At 39.6% G+C, this 7,619-nt stretch overlaps 1 protein-coding gene across 1 annotated transcript in view; it reads left to right on the plus strand.

Moving 5' to 3' along the window:
• Window positions 1–7,619, plus strand: part of LOC106723017 (1,4-alpha-glucan-branching enzyme-like) — a 132,435-nt gene that overhangs the window by 40,808 nt on the left and 84,008 nt on the right. The gene's annotated exons all lie outside the window — the stretch shown is intronic.

Here is a 7,619-nt window from a genome sequence, read left to right on the forward strand (position 1 = left end):
CAGCCCAGACTTCCAGATCTGCACGTGGTGGCAGGGAGCAGCAAAGGCTGCTGGTTCCATCGTGTGGGGCCGCCCCCCCCAAGTGCGTGAATGCTGGGAGTTACGTGAGCCCTGTATGATGGAGCAGAGCCAGGCCAGCCTCTCTCTTTCTTTCCTGCCATGTGCAGCTCCTGGAACTGGCTGGAGCTCTGCACTGCCAGGCAGCTGCACCTGTGTAAGCCACAAGTATCCCAAGGGCTTACCACCTGGTGGTGGTGCTGCTGCTGCTGTCGCCAGGGGCAGCTGTACACCATGGGGGAGAGAGGGTGTGTGTGTATGTCTGGGGGGGGGAAAGGGGGCGTTCCCCATCCCCTCCCTCATCCTCCATACCGACACCCTGCCCACCCGAGCTCTGCTTCCCCGCCTCCCCACTGGGAGCAAGCCCTGGGCTCCATGATCCCACCAGCCATAGCCCCAGGCTCTGTGCTCCCTCCAAGCTGCAGCTTCCCTATCTGGTGTCCCTGCTGCAGCGTTCGCTCTCTTTGGGATGATGAGCCACTGGAGAAGCTGAGCAGGTCTGCCAGTGGCTGTGCGTGCAGGCCAGTGCAGAGGCCCTCCTGCACAGGAAGGTAGGAGCAAAGTAGGCTGGCAGGGTATAATTAATTGGTGGGTGCCTGCAGGTTGGATGAAATTGCCTGGTGGGCCAGATTAGTGGTTGCCTTATTTGAAGTGTTACGTAAACTGGACTAATTGTGTTGGAGATGCTTCTAGTTCTTTGCAGAGCTTGTGTAGAAAGGAAGTTCCATTTGATAGAAAGTTCAAATGGTTTGGTTTTGTTAGTTTAGAACAGACTCCCCAGATGTAAAGTTTTCTGTAAAAGACAATGGAACTCCAGTGTGGCTCAGTCTATGTAATGGTTGCCCAAAGCAATGGACTTTGAAAATCACAGGAACTGATACTGCTCAAGAGTCAAGCAGGCAGGAAGCTAGTTCTGTTAGACTTTTCTTGGGTTCTTTTACATCTTTGTATTTATTGAAAGATCTTGAACTGCTCTGATCATAATGAATCATCACTGAGCATTATCTGGTTCTAAGAAGTGTTTTATCAAAGAGCATGTTACACACTCTAACAGTATGCTTGGTGGTTCAACTTCAAACAAATGTTTAACAGGCAATTTCTGTCTTGTGTAAGCTTAATGGGTACCTGAGTTTAGTAGGAAGTTTATAGGTCAGAAGCTATTTGGCAGTTTCCTCTTGATACTGGGGCAGACACTAAAACACTTGGATAACTTGGGATTGATAAGAGTTGCTTGTTTTGGGCTAGCAATTCAGTCTGGAATAGGATAAAAGGAAAACAGTCTTGAGGTGGGAAAAAAAGGGAAAATCTCTGGAGTGTAGAGGAATATGGCTCACTTTAAATATACAGTATTTAGAAGTCTATTTTATTAGCTACAATTCACTTGAAACATCAGCATTATTTTATATATAATGGTGGAGTGTGTGTGTATCAGTGTTGTAGAAACCCTACATTCTAATTTATAGAAAAAAGACAGGAATTGCATGCTTTATTTCAACCACTTTGTTTATATCCAACCTGATAACTTGCTCCTGTGGGGGTTTTTTTTGTGTGTTGTTTTAAATTTTTATTCGGGTTGTTTGCCATTATCAGATTTTTTTTTTTTCTTCTCAATAACCTGTCCAAACACTTGTGCTTTTCTTATGTATACTGACAGAACATGAATTATTAATGGAAATATTTCAGTAACTCACCTGACAAATTGATGATTTCTTCTTTCCCTTTGTATATCAATTTATACTGTGCGCGCACACACAGCATACATATTCTGTACACATCAAAGAGAGAAAAATTTAGAGCATCACTGTATTAATCAGGAGACCCACTACTTCTGTCTTTAATAGTTTAATGGTATATAGAAATCTAGTACCCTTTTTACTAATTTTAATGTAAATTTTAGTTCAGAACAAGTTAGAAGGGCAGTAAAATTCTTCTTGGCGATTTTGCTGACTTGAGAGAGAGTGTCCTTCCCCAACTTAAATTAGTATACGATTAAATCTTATACTTGGTTTTCAATCATGTAAGCATTAAGTCTTTTTGTCTCTAATTGCGAAAGAATTATGCCATTCACCATATGGAGAAGTGTTTGGGCTTTAAATCTTTACATGATTGAAAACCAAGTATAGCATTAAGTCTTTTTGTCTCTAATTGCGAAAGAATTATGCCATTCACCATATGGAGAAGTGTTTGGGCTTTTTTTGTTTTTGTTTTTATTTGTTTTTTGTTTTTGTGTTTTTGTTTTGTTTTGTTTTTGTTTTTTGTTTAATGGGTGTTTCCTCTTGTTTCCTAGACACAAATGTGTTGGACATAAGTGACTGGGAAATTTTTAGGTTAACTCTGCTCTAGTTCCTGGGCCAGTGTCTGTCTAGTTTTGCCTAGAACCTCAAGCTTTGTTTTAAGAATTGGGTCCTTATGCACTTGTCCTTGTGCACTTGGGTTTTTATGCACTAGCTAAGAGTCCCATTGAGTTGTCTAGCCACAGGAGCTCAATTCAAAGTTGAAGAGCTCTAGCTCCCATGAAGCTGGGAAATGTATTAGAGCAGCAGTAGTCCTGTGTGCTTGTGCAGAACAAGAACCCTTGCTGACATCATAGTATTGTATGTAGCAAGTATAAAGGGTAGAAATATGAGTTGTACAGAGAGGAGGTCTGGAGAAACCCTTATGTTTATACTTTTTTTTTTTTTTCATAGGAGAAACCTCTACTGTGACTTTTCAATATTGCAGATAAGGGGAAGCTGAAAGTCTGCAATAGTAGTCTTCTCGAGCAGGTTTCTATATGAAACCTGCGTGTGCATGAAGAGCCTCGGACAAATAGCAAATAGCGGTAAAAAATTGTAGAGAGACTTCTTATAAATGTTAATTTGGCTTACCCTTCTAATCCCTTTTTAAGGGATCTTTTAATACACTTTTAGCTTACAGTTAAATTTTCATGGGGAAAGTATAACCCTTTTCCAAAATGCATATTTATAAGATTAATTAAAAACCTACTAATTGAAAATAGTGGAGATTTAACCTGGTAGAGTAATAGCATTTGTATAAATTACCTTTCCATTTTATACAATTAAATACTTTAATGTTAAAGTTCATCTCATATTTCAATAGCAGCTTTAACTAAGACATTAAATGTATGAAATAACTCAACAAGCATTCTTAAAGTCTTTTGGAAAAAAATGGCAAAAAAGGTCTTTTGGGCTCTACTTTAATAAGCATTCAAATACTTGTGCTTTAAGAATTCAAGTTTGGTGTGTTTTTTTTTTTTTTGTTTACAGGTGTGTGGAATCATTTTCAGTTTGGTTTGTACACCTATTCTGAACTCATCCTTTTGCTCGGCCTTCTAGATAATGGCTTAAATAACTACTTCAGCATTTGCAATATTCAAAGAGGTTTTGTAGAGACACTTGCAGCTAACTGTTCAGTAATGAAATAACCTTTGTTTTTCTTTTTTTGTTTGGGTTTTTTTGCAAAGTTGGCTAGCTTTCATAGGTGAAATCTCTTAAACTTTGCACTTCACACTAAAATGAAAAATGGAAATTTTAGAATTTGCAAATCTTGTTTATTAGTTGTTCCAAGTTAAATGACAGAATCAAAAAATGGTCTCTATTTTTATTTGCATGTTTATTAAAGGTTCTTCATTCCTTCAGTAAATCTTCAGCACACAAAGTGTGCACTTGATGTGGGAGGATGGCTCAATACTGAATGCTGTTGATGTGCAGCATCGTAGAAGATTAACTAGAATTGAAATACAATAGAACTCTTGCCTCCTACCCTGAAGAGCTTCCGCATAAGAGTAAAAACAGAATAACACATGACCCCAGTTATAATGCACATCTGGTGGGCAAGTAAGTACAAGTATTAGCTTCTTGGAGCTTCAGAACATTCTTTTCCTTGATGTTTTGATTTGTAGGAATCTTTACCAACACTTTCCTCAATTTTATTGGCAGTAATTGAGCAAGTTTTTCTTTTTTTTAATTCTCTTGATCAATGAGATAAGCAAGTCACTGGCTCATATTTTTTTCCCTTTATTGCTAAAGGAACTAGGGGACTAACCTGTAGTCCTGCTTGACTTCATTTGAAAGACTTTATTTGTTTTGGCAGCTCTCTGGGATAATTACACTTATGATACAATAAGTAAAGTATTTTTTAGTTTGTTTCCTGTATTTTTTCTGGGTTTTTTTTCTGTAAAGTTTGGAATGGTATTGCATGTATTGAAGTGTGTGGGCTGAGACAATGGTGTAGGGCATAAGGGTTTAGGTATATTGGGGACTGGGGGACCTTTTGGAATGGCAGGGACCTGTACAGAAAGGATGATCTCCACCTGAGCCAAAATGGTACCAAACTGCTGGAACATAACCTTAAAAAGGTGATTCAGAATCTTTAAAACTAAATGCAAGGGATAAGGGGGAGCCAACAGATGTAGAAAACCACACAGTTCAGAATGACATGCCCTATAAGGGTGAAACCATAAAAAAAAAAAAAAAAAAAAAAAGGGGGGGGGGGGAAGTGAAGACAAGCACAACCTCTTAATAAGGAAATGGTCACACAAGTAGCCAACTGGGCAATAATAATAAAATGTATATGTGATCTTAGACTTCTAACATTAATATAAAAGCAAAGTTAAGGGAACTTGAATGCTTAGCTGTAAATAACATTGGCATAATGAGTATCTCTGAAACATGGTGGAATGAAGAAGACCAATAGGCTGCTGTAATACCATGATAAAAATTATGCAGGAATTATGGAGCAGAACATAGTGGTGGGGCATTGGCACTCTACATCAACGACCCACATCAAATCAAACAGGGTAGATTTTTCAATTGAGGAGAGGTACCATGTAATCTCAGTGGATAGAAATCCTGAGTTTGAATAGGGGAATTATAAGGTACATCTGGGGAGATATGGTTACCCCCCAGACCAGGACAGCAGCAGTGAGCTAGAAATGCTAAGAGTTGAGGCTGCAACAGAACAAAACACTGTAATAATGGTAGAATTCAACTATCCACAAATACATTAGATCAGTCTACCATCAGGCCAGGAAGCAGAGAACAAATTTTAATTAAGTTGTAAAAGATTGCTTCCTGGAGCAGTTAGTCCTGGAACCTAAAAAAGGAAAGGTCATTCTTGGCCTACTGGTAAGTAATGCACAGGATTTTGTGCAAAGGGTAAGTAATACTGAGCTGCTCTGCAATAGTGACCACCATACAATTGGGTTTGACATCCATTTGGAGGGGGAGGGGTAACTAGAAGAAAATCTACCATAGTAGCCTTTTAACTTTTTAAAAGGGAGTCTAGCTTCCTCATTTTGGCATAGTTAGACAGCAGTTAAAAGGGGCCACTAAGGAGGTGAAGAATTTGCAAAGTAGTATGGGAACTTCTTAAGAACACCAGTATATTGGAGGCACAGAACAAATGCATACTGCAAATTCAAAAAAAAACACAACAAAACAGACCAAAACAAAGCCAGCGTGGTTTAATGGCAGAGTTGCAGAGGCAATAAACAGAAAATAAGGCTTCTTTAAAAAAGTGGAAGTCAAATCCTAATGAAGAAAATAAATAGAGCAATTTCTGGCAAATGTATCTGTAAAACTATGATAAGCTGAGAGAATTTGAAGAAAAACTGTCTAGAGACACAAAAGGTACACTAAAAGTTTTCATTAAGTACATTAGAAGTCAGGGTAGTCAGGTGGGCCTTTGAATAATCAGAGTATGAAAGGGGTACTAAAGAATGACAAGGCCACTGAAAAACTAAAAGCAATCAGGACTTGTGGGAGAGGTGATATCTTATTAGACCAACTAGATCTTTGCAAAAAAAAATCTTTTATGTCTGAAAGCTTGCAATTAATGCCCTTCTTCAGGCTTAGAAGAAAAGATTGTAAATGTTCTCCTGGGTAGAAATGAAAGTTCGTATTTCATAGGAGTGTTGAAGATGTGGTAAATCTGTTTGGAACAGTTCATTTTATATGCAGGTTAGGCTCTGAGAAGTTGGAATAGTCTGTTTACCTTGAAGTTATATAGTGGTAAGCAGGATGTAGTCATTTCATTTCTACCCAGGAGAACTTTTACAATCTTTTCTCCAATGCCTGAAGAAGGGTGTTGGTGCCCTAAAGCTTGCAATTAAAGATTTTGTCTGTTTGGGTTTTTATTTATTTATTTATTCATTCATTTTTTGCAAACATCTAGTTGGTCTAATAAAAGATATCGCCTCTACCATGCGTCCTGATTGCTTTTTCCTCTAGACCAATATGGATACAACCTTGATACTTGAAAAACTACATGCTTTTTTCACATCCATCTTCACCATGGAGGGAGATGAGGAACTTGTCCCTACTGCCAAGTTAGTGGAGCTAACCCAAAATAAGGTTTCATTACATGAGGTTTTAGGGGAAACTAGCAAAATAAACAGTAGCAATCACTAGCACTTGATGGCATTCACCCTAGGGTTCTGAAGGAGCTGAGATTGGATATTGCTGAGGTCTTGATTGTAATATGCAACCCATCGTTTAAAAACAACCTCAGTACCTGAGGACTGGAGGGTTGCCAGTGTGACTCTCATATTTAAAAAAGGCTCTAGAACATAGCTTCTCAACCTGTGGTACATGTACCCCTTGGGATACGCGAGACACAGGCAGGGGATACATGGGTACCCCAACACTCTTGCCCTCTCTTCCTCTCACCCTCAAAACTATGGCAAAAAATTGGTGCAATTTAAAAAAAAATTAAATTCCCCAGTAATAATTTGTTCAGCGCTCCTAGCTTTGGCCTACATCACCTCTAGCCCAGGTACATACTTGAGTTGTGCACCCCGGTGCAAAAGATGGCAACCCTACCCACACCAGATTGGACATCTGTCATATCACAGCCTTATATACACAGCCCTTCTTCCAAAATATGGCACACTTTAGTCTGCAAATATAAAATCCCCTGGAAAATTGAATGTTGGGGTACTTATTAAAATTTTAATAAGTTAGGGGGTACTTGCTACTTGAAAGGTTGAGAAACACTGCTCTAGAGGAGTCAGGGAACTACAGGCCAGTGAGCCTAACTTCTGTTCTTGGAAATGGTAGAAACATAATGATATTATTAATATTAACATTATTAATGATAATAATAATAATAGATGCAAAGCTCACCTGGCTGCAAGCTGAGTGGGTGAGCTGTGCTTAAGAGCTCTGCAAGAAAAGGGGCGGCAAAACTTTGCAGAGGGTGCATAAGCTTTTACCAGGCAGGAGGTATGCAGTACATGGTGCATGCTTCTTATTGGAGCATTTAAACTGTAATCGGAGTCCACATTGCAAACCGCAGGCTCTGATTCACTGCTACTGAGCCATAAAAGCTGAGGGAGGAAAAAGGGGGGGTGGGGGGAGGAAGGAAGTAGGGGAGAAGAGAAGCTGGGAGGAGTGGACTCCAGCCCTGGAGAGATGAAACTCAAGCCAAGCCCGGGTAGATGAAACTGAAACTTGCCCAGGGAGCAGGCATCAGGACAGGGGAGAGCCTTTGTTATCTTGTGAGAAGCTGATTTCCCCACTGGGTTTGGAGATGTGCAACCAGGGACACAGGTGCCAGGGAAA

This window comes from Alligator sinensis, unplaced genomic scaffold, assembly GCF_000455745.1.
Source record: "Alligator sinensis unplaced genomic scaffold, ASM45574v1 scaffold873_1, whole genome shotgun sequence".
Classification (NCBI taxonomy): domain Eukaryota; kingdom Metazoa; phylum Chordata; order Crocodylia; family Alligatoridae; genus Alligator; species Alligator sinensis.